This window comes from Scyliorhinus torazame, chromosome 31 (assembly GCF_047496885.1).
Source record: "Scyliorhinus torazame isolate Kashiwa2021f chromosome 31, sScyTor2.1, whole genome shotgun sequence".
NCBI lineage: Eukaryota > Metazoa > Chordata > Chondrichthyes > Carcharhiniformes > Scyliorhinidae > Scyliorhinus > Scyliorhinus torazame.
Genome location: NC_092737.1, coordinates 1,457,385 through 1,473,476, shown reverse-complemented (window position 1 = coordinate 1,473,476; position 16,092 = coordinate 1,457,385).

Genomic DNA, 16,092 nt, shown 5'->3' with positions numbered 1-16,092 from the left:
AAGAGCGAAACAAGACGAAGGCGGGTGAAAGAGGGCGAAACGAGACGACGGAGTGTGGAAGAGAGCAAAACGAGGTGAAGGAGGCTGAAAGAGAGCGAAACGAGACGAAGGAGAGTGAAAGAGAGCGAACCGAGACGAAGGAGCGTGAAAGAGTGCGAACCGAGGCGAAGGAGGGTGAAAGTGAGCGAAATGAGACGAAGGAGTGTCAAACAGAGCGAAACGAGACGAAAGAGGGTGAAAGAGGGCGAAACAAGACGAAGGTGGGTGGAAGAGAGCAAAACGAGATGAAGGAGGGTGAAAGAGAGCGAAACGAGACGAAGGAGGGTGAAAGACAGCGAAACGAGTCGAAGGAGGGTGAAAGAGAGCGAAACGTGATGAAGGAGGGTGAAAGAGAGCGAAACGAGTCGAAGGAGGGTGAAAGAGAGCTAACCGAGATGAAGGAGGGTGAAAGAGAGCGAAACGAGTAGAAGGAAGGTGAAAGAGAGCGAAACGAGACGAAGGAGGGAGAAAGAGAGCGAAACGAGATGAAGGAAGGTGAAAGAGAGCGAAACGAGACGAAGGAGGGTGAAAGAGAGCGAAACGAGATGAAGGAAGGTGAAAGAGAGCGAAACGAGACGAAGGAGGGTGAAAGAGAGCGAAACGAGATGAAGGAGGGTGAAAGAGAGCGAACCGAGATGAAGAAGGGTGAAAGAGGGCAAAACGAGACGAAGGAGTGTTGAAGAGAGCGAAACGAGACGAAGGAGGGTCAAAGAGAGTGAAACGAGATGAAGGAGGGTGAAAGAGAGCGAAACGAGACGAAGGAGGGTGAAAGAGAGCGAAACGAGATGAAGGAGGGTGAAAGAGAGCGAAACGAGACGAAGGAAGGTGAAAGAGAGCGAAACGAGACTAGGAGGGGGAAAGAGAGCGAAACGAGACGAAGGAGGGTGAAAGAGAGCGAAACGAGATGAAGGAGTGTGAAAGAGAGTGAAACGAGGCGAAGGAAGGTGAAAGAGAGCGAATCGAGACAAAGAAGGGTGAAAGAGAGCGAAACGAGACGAAGGAAGGTGAAAGAGAGCGCACTGAGACGAAGGAGTTTGAAAGAGGGCAAAACGAGACGATCGAGTGTGGAAGAGAGCGAAACGAGACGAAGGAGGGTGAAAGAGAGTGAAACAAGACAAAGGAGGGTGAAAGAGAGCGAAACGAGACGAAGGAAGGTGAAAGAGAGCGAAACGAGACGAAGGAGGGTGAAAGAGAGCCAAACGAGACGAAGGAGGGTGAAAGAGAGTGAAACAAGACAAAGGAGGGTGAAAGAGAGCGAAACGAGACGAAGGAAGGTGAAAGAGAGCGAAACGAGATGAAGGAGGGGGAAAGAGAGCGAAACGAGACGAAGGAGGGTGAAAGAGAGCGAAACGAGATGAAGAAGGGTGAAAGAGGGCGAAACGAGACGAAGGAGGGTAGAAGAGAGCGAAACGAGACGAAGGAGGGTCAAAGAGAGCGAAACGAGACAAAGGAGGGTGGAAGAGAGCAAAACGAGACGAAGGAGGGTGAAAGAGAGCAAAACGAGACGAAGTAGGATGAAAGAGAGCGAAACGAGACGAAGGAGGGTGAAAGAGAGCGAAACGAAACAAAGGAGAGTGGAAGAGAGCGAAATGAGACGAAGGAGGGTGAAAGAGAGCGAAAAGAGACGAAGGAGGGTGAAAAAGAGCGAAACGAGACGAAGAACGTTGAAAGAGAGCGAAACGAGATGAAGGAGTGTGAAAGAGAGTGAAACGAGGCGAAGGAAGGTGAAAGAGAGCGAATCGAGACAAAGAAGGGTGAAAGAGAGCGAAACGAGACGAAGGAGTCTGAAAGAGAGCGAAACGAGACGAAGGAGGGTGAAAGAGAGCGAAACGAGACGAAGGAAGATGAAAGAGAGCGAAACGAGACGAAGGAGGGTGAAAGAGAGCCAAACGAGACGAAGGAGGGTGAAAGAGAGTGAAACAAGACAAAGGAGGGTGAAAGAGAGCGAAACGAGACGAAGGAAGGTGAAAAAGAGCGAAACGAGATGAAGGAGGGGGAAAGAGAGCGAAACGAGACGAAGGAGGGTGAAAGAGAGCGAAACGAGATGAAGAAGGGTGAAAGAGGGCGAAACGAGACGAAGGAGGGTAGAAGAGAGCGAAACGAGACGAAGGAGGGTCAAAGAGAGCGAAACGAGACAAAGGAGGGTGGAAGAGAGCAAAACGAGACGAAGGAGGGTGAAAGAGAGCAAAACGAGACGAAGTAGGATGAAAGAGAGCGAAACGAGACGAAGGAGGGTGAAAGAGAGCGAAACGAAACGAAGGAGAGTGGAAGAGAGCGAAATGAGACGAAGGAGGGTGAAAGAGAGCGAAAAGAGACGAAGGAGGGTGAAAAAGAGCGAAACGAGACGAAGAACGTTGAAAGAGAGCGAAACGAGATGAAGGAGTGTGAAAGAGAGTGAAACGAGGCGAAGGAAGGTGAAAGAGAGCGAATCGAGACAAAGAAGGGTGAAAGAGAGCGAAACGAGACGAAGGAAGGTGAAAGAGAGCGAACCGAGACGAAGGAGTTTGAAAGAGGGCAAAACGAGACGATGGATGGTGGAAGAGAGCGAGACGAGACGAAGGAGTCTGAAAGAGAGCGAAACGAGACGAAGGAGGGTGAAAGAGAGCGAAACGAGATGAAGGAGGGTGAAAGAGAACAAAACGAGATGAAGGAGGGTGAAAGAGAGCGAAACAAGACGAAGGAGGGTGAAAGGGAGCGAAACGAGACGAAGGACGGAGAAAGAGAGTGAAACGAGGCGAAGGAAGGTGAAAGAGAGCGAAACGAGACAAAGGAGGGTGAAAGAGAGTGAAACGAGACAAAGGAAGGTGAAAGAGAGCGAAACGATACAAAGGAGGGTGAAAGAGAGCGAAGCAAGATGAAGGAGGGTGAAAGAGAGCGAAACGAGATGAAGGAGGGTGAAAGAGAGCGAAACTAGACGAAGAAGGGTGAAAGAGAGTGAAACGAGGCGAAGGAAGGTGAAGGAGAGTGAAACGAGACGAAGGAGGGTGAAAGAGAGCGAAACAAGACAAAGGAGGGTGAAGGAGAGCAAAACAAGACGAAAGAGGGTGAAAGAGAGCTAAACGAGACGAAGGAGGGTGAAAGAGTGCTAATCGAGACGAAGGAGGGTGAAAGAGAGCGAAACGAGTAGAAGGAGGGTGAAAGAGAGCGAAACGAGATAAAGCAGGGTGAAAAAGAGCGAAACGAGACGAAGGAGGGTGAAAGAGAGCGAAACGAGACGAAGCAGGGTGAAAGAGAGCGAAACGAGACGAAGGATGGTGAAAGAGGACGAAACAAGATGAAGGAGGGTGGAAGAGGGCGAAACTAGACGAAGGAAGGTGAGAGATAGCGAAACGAGATGAAGGAGGGTGAAAGAGAGGGAAACGAGACGAAGGAGGGTGAAAGAGAGCGAAACGAGATGAAAAAGAATGAAAGAGGGCGAAACGAGACGAAGGAGGGTAGAAGAGAGCGAAACAAGACGAAGGAGGGTCAAAGAGAGCGAAACGAGACGAAGGAGAGTGAAAGAAAGCTTACCGAGATGAAGGAGGGTGAAAGAGAGGGAAACGAGTAGAAGGAAGGTGAAAGAGAGCGAAACGAGACGAAGGAGGGTGAAAGAGAGCCAAACGAGTCGAAGGAGGGTGAAAGAGAGCGAAACGTGATGAAGGAGGGTGAAAGAGAGCGAAACGAGTCGAAGGAGGGTGAAAGAGAGCTAACCGAGATGAAGGAGGGTGAAAGAGAGCGAAACGAGTAGAAGGAAGGTGAAAGAGAGCGAAACGAGACGAAGGAGGGAGAAAGAGAGCGAAACGAGATGAAGGAAGGTGAAAGAGAGCGAAACGAGACGAAGGAGGGTGAAAGAGAGCGAAACGAGATGAAGGAAGGTGAAAGAGAGCGAAACGAGACGAAGGAGGGTGAAAGAGAGCGAAACGAGATGAAGGAGGGTGAAAGAGAGCGAAACGAGACGAAGGAGGGTGAAAGAGAGCGAAACGAGATGAAGGAGGGTGAAAGAGAGCGAAACGAGACGAAGGAAGGTGAAAGAGAGCGCACCGGGACGAAGGAGTTTGAAAGAGGGCAAAACAAGACGATGGAGTGTGGAAGAGAGCGAAACGAGACGAAGGAGGGTGAAAGAGAGTGTAACAAGACAAAGGAGGGTGAAAGAGAGCGAAACGAGACGAAGGAAGGTGAAAGAGAGCGAAACGAGACGAAGGAGGGTGAAAGAGAGCCAAACGAGACGAAGGAGGGTGAAAGAGAGTGAAACAAGACAAAGGAGGGTGAAAGAGAGCGAAACGAGACGAAGGAAGGTGAAAGAGAGCGAAACGAGATGAAGGAGGGGGAAAGAGAGCGAAACGAGACGAAGGAGGGTGAAAGAGAGCGAAACGAGATGAAGAAGGGTGAAAGAGGGCGAAACGAGACGAAGGAGGGTAGAAGAGAGCGAAACGAGACGAAGGAGGGTCAAAGAGAGCGAAACGAGACAAAGGAGGGTGGAAGAGAGCAAAACGAGACGAAGGAGGGTGAAAGAGAGCAAAACGAGACGAAGTAGGATGAAAGAGAGCGAAACGAGACGAAGGAGGGTGAAAGAGAGCGAAACGAAACGAAGGAGAGTGGAAGAGAGCGAAATGAGACGAAGGAGGGTGAAAGAGAGCGAAAAGAGACGAAGGAGGGTGAAAAAGAGCGAAACGAGACGAAGAACGTTGAAAGAGAGCGAAACGAGATGAAGGAGTGTGAAAGCGAGTGAAACGAGGCGAAGGAAGGTGAAAGAGAGCGAATCGAGACAAAGAAGGGTGAAAGAGAGCGAAACGAGACGAAGGAAGGTGAAAGAGAGCGAACCGAGACGAAGGAGTTTGAAAGAGGGCAAAACGAGACGATGGATGGTGGAAGAGAGCGAGACGAGACGAAGGAGTCTGAAAGAGAGCGAAACGAGACGAAGGAGGGTGAAAGAGAGCTAAACGAGATGAAGGAGGGTGAAAGAGAACAAAACGAGATGAAGGAGGGTGAAAGAGAGCGAAACAAGACGAAGGAGGGTGAAAGGGAGCGAAACGAGACGAAGGACGGAGAAAGAGAGTGAAACGAGGCGAAGGAAGGTGAAAGAGAGCGAAACGAGACAAAGGAGGGTGAAAGAGAGTGAAACGAGACAAAGGAAGGTGAAAGAGAGCGAAACGATACAAAGGAGGGTGAAAGAGAGCGAAGCAAGATGAAGGAGGGTGAAAGAGAGCGAAACGAGATGAAGGAGGGTGAAAGAGAGCGAAACTAGACGAAGAAGGGTGAAAGAGAGTGAAACGAGGCGAAGGAAGGTGAAGGAGAGTGAAACGAGACGAAGGAGGGTGAAAGAGAGCGAAACAAGACAAAGGAGGGTGAAGGAGAGCAAAACAAGACGAAAGAGGGTGAAAGAGAGCTAAACGAGACGAAGGAGGGTGAAAGAGTGCTAATCGAGACGAAGGAGGGTGAAAGAGAGCGAAACGAGTAGAAGGAGGGTGAAAGAGAGCGAAACGAGATAAAGAAGAGTGAAAAAGAGCGAAACGAGACGAAGGAGGGTGAAAGAGAGCGAAACGAGACGAAGCAGGGTGAAAGAGAGCGAAACGAGACGAAGGATGGTGAAAGAGGACGAAACAAGATGAAGGAGGGTGGAAGAGGGCGAAACTAGACGAAGGAAGGTGAGAGATAGCGAAACGAGATGAAGGAGGGTGAAAGAGAGGGAAACGAGACGAAGGAGGGTGAAAGAGAGCGAAACGAGATGAAAAAGAATGAAAGAGGGCGAAACGAGACGAAGGAGGGTAGAAGAGAGCGAAACAAGACGAAGGAGGGTCAAAGAGAGCGAAACGAGACAAAGGAGAGTGAAAGAAAGCTTACCGAGACGAAGGAGGGTGAAAGAGAGGGAAACGAGTAGAAGGAAGGTGAAAGAGAGCGAAACGAGACGAAGGAGGGTGAAAGAGAGCCAAACGAGACGAAGGAGGGTGAAAGAGAGCGAAACAAGACAAAGGAGGGTGAAAGTGAGCGAAACGAGATGAAGGAAGGTGAAAGAGAGCGAAACGAGATGAAGGAGGGTGAAAGAGAGCGAAACGAGACGAAGGAGGGTGAAAGAGAGCGAAAAGAGAGGAAGGAGGGTGAAAGAGTGCGAAACGAGACGAATGAGGGAGAAAGAGAGTGAAACGAGATGAAGGAGGTTGAAAGAGGGCGAAACGAGATGAAGGAGGGTGGAAGAGAGCGAAACGAGACGAAGGAGGGTGAGAGATAGCGAAACGAGACGAAGGAGGGTGAAAGAGAGCGAAACGAGACGAAGGAGGGTGAAAGAGAGCGAAACGAGATGATGAAGGATGAAAGAGGGCGAAACGAGACGAAGGAGGGTAGAAGAGAGCGAAACAAGATGAAGGAGGGTCAAAGAGAGCGAAACGAGACGAAGGGGGGTGAAAGAGAGCGAAACAAGAGGAAGAAGGGTGAAAGAGGGCGAAACGAGACGAAGGAGGGTGAAAGAGAGGGAAACAAGTAGAAGGAGGGTGAAAGAGAGCGAAACGAGAGGAAAGAGGGTGAAAGAGAGCGAAACGAGATGAAGGAGGGTGAAAGAGAGCTAAACGAGACGAAGGAGGGTGAAAGTGAGCGAAACGAGACAAAGGAGGGTGAAAGAGAGCGAAAAGAGATGAAGGAAGCTGAAAGAGAGTGAAACGAGATGAAGGAGGGTGAATGAGAGCGAAATGAGACGAAGGAGTGTGAAAGAGAGCAAAACGAGATGAAGAAGGGTGAAAGAGGGTGAAACGAGACGAAGGAGTGTGAACGAGAGCGAAACGAGACGAAGGAGTGTGAAAGAGGGCGAAACGAGACGAAGGAGGGTGTAAGAGAGCGAAACGAGACGAAGTAGGATGAAAGGGAGTGAAACGAGATGAAGGAGGGTGAAAGAGAGCGAAACGAGACGAAGGAGGGTGAAAGAGAGCGAAATGAGACGAAGGAGAATCAAAGAGAGCGAAACGAGATGAAGGAGGGTGAAAGAGAGCGAAACGAGACGAAGGACGGTGGAAGAGAGCAAAACGAGACGAAGGAGGGTGAAAGAGAGCAAAACGAGACAAAGGAGGGTGAGAGAGAGCGAAAAGAGATGAAGGAAGCTGAAAGAGAGTGAAACGAGATGAAGGAGGGTGAATGAGAGCGAAATGAGACGAAGGAGTGTGAAAGAGAGCAAAACGAGATGAAGAAGGGTGAAAGAGGGTGAAACGAGACGAAGGAGTGTGAACGAGAGCGAAACGAGACGAAGGAGTGTGAAAGAGGGCGAAACGAGACGAAGGAGGGTGTAAGAGAGCGAAACGAGACGAAGTAGGATGAAAGGTAGTGAAACGAGATGAAGGAGGGTGAAAGAGAGCGAAACGAGACGAAGGAGGGTGAAAGAGAGCGAAATGAGACGAAGGAGGATCAAAGAGAGCGAAACGAGATGAAGGAGGGTGAAAGAGAGCGAAACGAGACGAAGGACGGTGGAAGAGAGCAAAACGAGACGAAGGAGGGTGAAAGAGAGCAAAACGAGACGAAGTAGGATGAAAGAGAGCGAAACGAGAAGAAGGAGGGTGAAAGTGAGCGAAACGAGACGAAGGAGAGAGGAAGAGAGCGAAATGAGACGAAGAGGAGTGAAAGATAGCGAAGCAAGACGAAGGAGGGTGAAAAAGAGCGAAACGAGACGAAGAAGGTTGAAAGAGAGCGAAACGAGACGAAGGAGAGAGGAAGAGAGCGAAATTAGACGAAGAAGGGTGAAAGAGAGCGAAACGAGACGAAGGAGGGTGAAAAAGAGCGAAACAAGACGAAGAAGGTTGAAAGAGAGCGAAACGAGACGAAGGAGTGTGAAAGAGAGTGAAACGAGGCGATGGAAGGTGAAAGAGAGCGAATCGAGACAAAGAAGGGTGAAAGAGAGCGAAACGAGACGAAGGAAGGTGAAAGAGAGCGAGCCAAGACGAAGGAGGGTGAAAGAGGGCGAAACGAGACAATGGAGGGTGGAAGAGAGCGAAACGAGACGAAGGAGGCTGAAAGAGAGCGAAACGAGACGAAGGAGGGTGAAAGAGTGCGAAACGAGATGAAGGAGGGTGAAAGAGAGCGAAACGAGATGAAGGCGGGTGAAAGAGAGCGAAACGAGACAAAGGAGGATGAAAGAAAGCGAAACGAGACGAGTGAAGGTGAAAGAGAGCGAAACGATACAATGGAGGGTGAAAGAGAGCGAAGCAAGATGAAGGAGGGTGAAAGACAGTGAAACGAGATGAAGGAGGGTGAAAGAGAGCGAAACGAGATGAAGAAGGGTGAAAGAGAGTGAAACGAGGCGAAGGAAGGTGAAAGAGAGTGAAACGAGACGAAGGAGGGTGAAAGAGAGCGAAATGAGACAAAGGGGGGTGAAGGAGAGCAAAACAAGATGAAGGAGGGTGAAAGAGAGCTAAACGAGACGAAGGAGGGTAAAAGTGAGCTAACTGAGACGAAGGAGGGTGAAAGAGAGCGAAACGAGTAGAAGGAGGGTGAAAGAGTGCGAAACGAGATGAAGCAGGGTGAAAAAGAGCGAAACAAGACGAAGGAGGGTGAAAGAGGGCGAAACGAGACGACGGAGTGTGGAAGAGAGTAAAACGAGGTGAAGGAGGCTGAAAGAGAGCGAAACGAGACGAATGAGGGTGAAAGAGAGCGAACCGAGACGAAGGAGGGTGAAAGAGTGCGAACCGAGGCGAAGGAGGGTGAAAGAGAGCGAAATGAGACGAAGGAGTGTCAAACAGAGCGAAACGAGACGAAAGAGGGTGAAAGAGGGCGAAACAAGACGAAGGTGGGTGGAAGAGAGCGAAACGAGATGAAGGAGGGTGAAAGAGAGCGAAACGAGACGAAGGAGGGTGAAAGACAGCGAAACGAGTCGAAGGAGGGTGAAAGAGAGCGAAACTTGATGAAGGAGGATGAAAGAGAGCGAAACAAGTCGAAGGAGGGTGAAAGAGAGCTAACCGAGATGAAGGAGGGTGAAAGAGAGCGAAACGAGTAGAAGGAAGGTGAAAGAGAGCGAAACGAGACGAAGGAGGGTGAAAGAGAGCGAAACGAGATGAAGGAAGGTGAAAGAGAGCGAAACGAGACGAAGGAGGGTGAAAGAGAGCGAAACGAGATGAAGGAAGGTGAAAGAGAGCGAAACGAGACGAAGGAGGGTGAAAGAGAGCGAAACGAGATGAAGGAGGGTGAAAGAGAGCGAACCGAGATGAAGAAGGGTGAAAGAGGGCAAAACGAGACGAAGGAGTGTTGAAGAGAGCGAAACGAGACGAAGGAGGGTCAAAGAGAGTGAAACGAGATGAAGGAGGGTGAAAGAGAGCGAAACGAGACGAAGGAGGGTGAAAGAGAGCGAAACGAGACGAAGGAGGTTGAAAGAGAGCGAAACGAGACAAAGGTGGGTGAAAGAGAGCGAAACGAGATGAAGAAGGGTGAAAGAGGGCGAAACGAGACGAAGGAGGGTAGAAGAGAGCGAAACGAGATGAAGGAGGGTCAAAGAGAGCGAAACGAGACAAATGAGGGTGGAAGAGAGCAAAACGAGATGAAGGAGGGTGAAAGAGAGCAAAACGAGACGAAGTAGGATGAAAGAGAGCGAAACGAGACAAAGGAGTGCGAAAGAGAGCGAAACGAAACGAAGGAGAGTGGAAGAGAGCGAAATGAGACGAAGGAGGGTGAAAGAGAGCAAAACGAGACGAAGGAGGGTGAAAAAGAGCGAAACGAGAGGAAGAAGGGTGAAAGAGGGCGAAACGAGACGAAGGAGGGTGAAAGAGAGTGAAACGAGACGAAGGAATGTGAAAGAGAGCGAACCGAGACGAAGTAGGGAGAAAGAGGGCGAAACGAGACGAAGGAAGGTGAAAGAGAGCGAACCGAGACGAAGGAGGGTGAAAGAGAGCGAAACGAGATGAAGGAGTGTGAAAGAGAGTGAAACGAGGCGAAGGAAGGTGAAAGAGAGCGAATCGAGACAAAGAAGGGTGAAAGAGAGCGAAACGAGACGAAGGAAGGTGAAAGAGAGCGCACCGAGACGAAGGAGTTTGAAAGAGGGCAAAACGAGACGATGGAGTGTGGAAGAGAGCGAAACGAGACGAAGGAGGGTGAAAGAGAGTGAAACAAGACAAAGGAGGGTGAAAGAGAGCGAAACGAGACGAAGGAAGGTGAAAGAGAGCGAAACGAGACGAAGGAGGGTGAAAGAGAGCGAAACGAGACGAAGGAGGGTGAAAGAGAGTGAAACAAGACAAAGGAGGGTGAAAGAGAGCGAAACGAGACGAAGGAAGGTGAAAGAGAGCGAAACGAGATGAAGGAGGGGGAAAGAGAGCGAAACGAGACGAAGGAGGGTGAAAGAGAGCGAAACGAGATGAAGAAGGGTGAAAGAGGGCGAAACGAGACGAAGGAGGGTAGAAGAGAGCGAAACGAGACGAAGGAGGGTCAAAGAGAGCGAAACGAGACAAAGGAGGGTGGAAGAGAGCAAAACGAGACGAAGGAGGGTGAAAGAGAGCAAAACGAGACGAAGTAGGATGAAAGAGAGCGAAACGAGACGAAGGAGGGTGAAAGAGAGCGAAACGAAACGAAGGAGAGTGGAAGAGAGCGAAATGAGACGAAGGAGGGTGAAAGAGTGCGAAAAGAGACGAAGGAGGGTGAAAAAGAGCGAAACGAGACGAAGAACGTTGAAAGAGAGCGAAACGAGATGAAGGAGTGTGAAAGAGAGTGAAACGAGGCGAAGGAAGGTGAAAGAGAGCGAATCGAGACAAAGAAGGGTGAAAGAGAGCGAAACGAGACGAAGGAAGGTGAAAGAGAGCGAACCGAGACGAAGGAGTTTGAAAGAGGGCAAAACGAGACGATGGATGGTGGAAGAGAGCGAGACGAGACGAAGGAGTCTGAAAGAGAGCGAAACGAGACGAAGGAGGGTGAAAGAGAGCGAAACGAGATGAAGGAGGGTGAAAGAGAACAAAACGAGATGAAGGAGGGTGAAAGAGAGCGAAACAAGACGAAGGAGGGTGAAAGGGAGCGAAACGAGACGAAGGACGGAGAAAGAGAGTGAAACGAGACGAAGGAAGGTGAAAGAGAGCGAACCGAGACGAAGGAGGGTGAAAGAGAGCGAAACGAGATGAAGGAGTGTGAAAGAGAGTGAAACGAGGCGAAGGAAGGTGAAAGAGAGCGAATCGAGACAAAGAAGGGTGAAAGAGAGCGAAACGAGACGAAGGAAGGTGAAAGAGAGCGAGCCAAGACGAAGGAGGGTGAAAGAGGGCGAAACGAGACAATGGAGGGTGGAAGAGAGCGAAACGAGACGAAGGAGGCTGAAAGAGAGCGAAACGAGACGAAGGAGGGTGAAAGAGTGCGAAACGAGATGAAGGAGGGTGAAAGAGAGCGAAACGAGATGAAGGCGGGTGAAAGAGAGCGAAACGAGACAAAGGAGGATGAAAGAAAGCGAAACGAGACGAGTGAAGGTGAAAGAGAGCGAAACGATACAATGGAGGGTGAAAGAGAGCGAAGCAAGATGAAGGAGGGTGAAAGACAGTGAAACGAGATGAAGGAGGGTGAAAGAGAGCGAAACGAGATGAAGAAGGGTGAAAGAGAGTGAAACGAGGCGAAGGAAGGTGAAAGAGAGTGAAACGAGACGAAGGAGGGTGAAAGAGAGCGAAATGAGACAAAGGGGGGTGAAGGAGAGCAAAACAAGATGAAGGAGGGTGAAAGAGAGCTAAACGAGACGAAGGAGGGTAAAAGTGAGCTAACTGAGACGAAGGAGGGTGAAAGAGAGCGAAACGAGTAGAAGGAGGGTGAAAGAGTGCGAAACGAGATGAAGCAGGGTGAAAAAGAGCGAAACAAGACGAAGGAGGGTGAAAGAGGGCGAAACGAGACGACGGAGTGTGGAAGAGAGTAAAACGAGGTGAAGGAGGCTGAAAGAGAGCGAAACGAGACGAATGAGGGTGAAAGAGAGCGAACCGAGACGAAGGAGGGTGAAAGAGTGCGAACCGAGGCGAAGGAGGGTGAAAGAGAGCGAAATGAGACGAAGGAGTGTCAAACAGAGCGAAACGAGACGAAAGAGGGTGAAAGAGGGCGAAACAAGACGAAGGTGGGTGGAAGAGAGCGAAACGAGATGAAGGAGGGTGAAAGAGAGCGAAACGAGACGAAGGAGGGTGAAAGACAGCGAAACGAGTCGAAGGAGGGTGAAAGAGAGCGAAACTTGATGAAGGAGGATGAAAGAGAGCGAAACAAGTCGAAGGAGGGTGAAAGAGAGCTAACCGAGATGAAGGAGGGTGAAAGAGAGCGAAACGAGTAGAAGGAAGGTGAAAGAGAGCGAAACGAGACGAAGGAGGGTGAAAGAGAGCGAAACGAGATGAAGGAAGGTGAAAGAGAGCGAAACGAGACGAAGGAGGGTGAAAGAGAGCGAAACGAGATGAAGGAAGGTGAAAGAGAGCGAAACGAGACGAAGGAGGGTGAAAGAGAGCGAAACGAGATGAAGGAGGGTGAAAGAGAGCGAACCGAGATGAAGAAGGGTGAAAGAGGGCAAAACGAGACGAAGGAGTGTTGAAGAGAGCGAAACGAGACGAAGGAGGGTCAAAGAGAGTGAAACGAGATGAAGGAGGGTGAAAGAGAGCGAAACGAGACGAAGGAGGGTGAAAGAGAGCGAAACGAGACGAAGGAGGTTGAAAGAGAGCGAAACGAGACAAAGGTGGGTGAAAGAGAGCGAAACGAGATGAAGAAGGGTGAAAGAGGGCGAAACGAGACGAAGGAGGGTAGAAGAGAGCGAAACGAGATGAAGGAGGGTCAAAGAGAGCGAAACGAGACAAATGAGGGTGGAAGAGAGCAAAACGAGATGAAGGAGGGTGAAAGAGAGCAAAACGAGACGAAGTAGGATGAAAGAGAGCGAAACGAGACAAAGGAGTGCGAAAGAGAGCGAAACGAAACGAAGGAGAGTGGAAGAGAGCGAAATGAGACGAAGGAGGGTGAAAGAGAGCAAAACGAGACGAAGGAGGGTGAAAAAGAGCGAAACGAGAGGAAGAAGGGTGAAAGAGGGCGAAACGAGACGAAGGAGGGTGAAAGAGAGTGAAACGAGACGAAGGAATGTGAAAGAGAGCGAACCGAGACGAAGTAGGGAGAAAGAGGGCGAAACGAGACGAAGGAAGGTGAAAGAGAGCGAACCGAGACGAAGGAGGGTGAAAGAGAGCGAAACGAGATGAAGGAGTGTGAAAGAGAGTGAAACGAGGCGAAGGAAGGTGAAAGAGAGCGAATCGAGACAAAGAAGGGTGAAAGAGAGCGAAACGAGACGAAGGAAGGTGAAAGAGAGCGCACCGAGACGAAGGAGTTTGAAAGAGGGCAAAACGAGACGATGGAGTGTGGAAGAGAGCGAAACGAGACGAAGGAGGGTGAAAGAGAGTGAAACAAGACAAAGGAGGGTGAAAGAGAGCGAAACGAGACGAAGGAAGGTGAAAGAGAGCGAAACGAGACGAAGGAGGGTGAAAGAGAGCGAAACGAGACGAAGGAGGGTGAAAGAGAGTGAAACAAGACAAAGGAGGGTGAAAGAGAGCGAAACGAGACGAAGGAAGGTGAAAGAGAGCGAAACGAGATGAAGGAGGGGGAAAGAGAGCGAAACGAGACGAAGGAGGGTGAAAGAGAGCGAAACGAGATGAAGAAGGGTGAAAGAGGGCGAAACGAGACGAAGGAGGGTAGAAGAGAGCGAAACGAGACGAAGGAGGGTCAAAGAGAGCGAAACGAGACAAAGGAGGGTGGAAGAGAGCAAAACGAGACGAAGGAGGGTGAAAGAGAGCAAAACGAGACGAAGTAGGATGAAAGAGAGCGAAACGAGACGAAGGAGGGTGAAAGAGAGCGAAACGAAACGAAGGAGAGTGGAAGAGAGCGAAATGAGACGAAGGAGGGTGAAAGAGTGCGAAAAGAGACGAAGGAGGGTGAAAAAGAGCGAAACGAGACGAAGAACGTTGAAAGAGAGCGAAACGAGATGAAGGAGTGTGAAAGAGAGTGAAACGAGGCGAAGGAAGGTGAAAGAGAGCGAATCGAGACAAAGAAGGGTGAAAGAGAGCGAAACGAGACGAAGGAAGGTGAAAGAGAGCGAACCGAGACGAAGGAGTTTGAAAGAGGGCAAAACGAGACGATGGATGGTGGAAGAGAGCGAGACGAGACGAAGGAGTCTGAAAGAGAGCGAAACGAGACGAAGGAGGGTGAAAGAGAGCGAAACGAGATGAAGGAGGGTGAAAGAGAACAAAACGAGATGAAGGAGGGTGAAAGAGAGCGAAACAAGACGAAGGAGGGTGAAAGGGAGCGAAACGAGACGAAGGACGGAGAAAGAGAGTGAAACGAGACGAAGGAAGGTGAAAGAGAGCGAACCGAGACGAAGGAGGGTGAAAGAGAGCGAAACGAGATGAAGGAGTGTGAAAGAGAGTGAAACGAGGCGAAGGAAGGTGAAAGAGAGCGAATCGAGACAAAGAAGGGTGAAAGAGAGCGAAACGAGACGAAGGAAGGTGAAAGAGAGCGCACCGAGACGAAGGAGTTTGAAAGAGGGCAAAACGAGACGATGGAGTGTGGAAGAGAGCGAAACGAGACGAAGGAGGGTGAAAGAGAGTGAAACAAGACAAAGGAGGGTGAAAGAGAGCGAAACGAGACGAAGGAAGGTGAAAGAGAGCGAAACGAGACGAAGGAGGGTGAAAGAGAGCGAAACGAGACGAAGGAGGGTGAAAGAGAGTGAAACAAGACAAAGGAGGGTGAAAGAGAGCGAAACTAGACGAAGGAAGGTGAAAGAGAGCGAAACGAGATGAAGGAGGGGGAAAGAGAGCGAAACGAGACGAAGGAGGGTGAAAGAGAGCGAAACGAGATGAAGAAGGGTGAAAGAGGGCGAAACGAGACGAAGGAGGGTAGAAGAGAGCGAAACGAGACGAAGGAGGGTCAAAGAGAGCGAAACGAGACAAAGGAGGGTGGAAGAGAGCAAAACGAGACGAAGGAGGGTGAAAGAGAGCAAAACGAGACGAAGTAGGATGAAAGAGAGCGAAACGAGACGAAGGAGGGTGAAAGAGAGCGAAACGAAACGAAGGAGAGTGGAAGAGAGCGAAATGAGACGAAGGAGGGTGAAAGAGTGCGAAAAGAGACGAAGGAGGGTGAAAAAGAGCGAAACGAGACGAAGAACGTTGAAAGAGAGCGAAACGAGATGAAGGAGTGTGAAAGAGAGTGAAACGAGGCGAAGGAAGGTGAAAGAGAGCGAATCGAGACAAAGAAGGGTGAAAGAGAGCGAAACGAGACGAAGGAAGGTGAAAGAGAGCGAACCGAGACGAAGGAGTTTGAAAGAGGGCAAAACGAGACGATGGATGGTGGAAGAGAGCGAGACGAGACGAAGGAGTCTGAAAGAGAGCGAAACGAGACGAAGGAGGGTGAAAGAGAGCGAAACGAGATGAAGGAGGGTGAAAGAGAACAAAACGAGATGAAGGAGGGTGAAAGAGAGCGAAACAAGACGAAGGAGGGTGAAAGGGAGCGAAACGAGACGAAGGACGGAGAAAGAGAGTGAAACGAGGCGAAGGAAGGTGAAAGAGAGCGAAACGAGACAAAGGAGGGTGAAAGAGAGTGAAACGAGACAAAGGAAGGTGAAAGAGAGCGAAACGATACAAAGGAGGGTGAAAGAGAGCGAAGCAAGATGAAGGAGGGTGAAAGAGAGCGAAACGAGATGAAGGAGGGTGAAAGAGAGCGAAACTAGACGAAGAAGGGTGAAAGAGAGTGAAACGAGACAAAGGAGGGTGAAGGAGAGCAAAACAAGACGAAAGAGGGTGAAAGAGAGCTAAACGAGACGAAGGAGGGTGAAAGAGTGCTAATCGAGACGAAGGAGGGTGAAAGAGAGCGAAACGAGTAGAAGGAGGGTGAAAGAGAGCGAAACTAGATAAAGCAGGGTGAAAAAGAGCGAAACGAGACGAAGGAGGGTGAAAGAGAGCGAAACGAGACGAAGCAGGGTGAAAGAGAGCGAAACGAGACGAAGGATGGTGAAAGAGGACGAAACAAGATGAAGGAGGGTGGAAGAGGGCGAAACTAGACGAAGGAAGGTGAGAGATAGCGAAACGAGATGAAGGAGGGTGAAAGAGAGGGAAACGAGACGAAGGAGGGTGAAAGAGAGCGAAACGA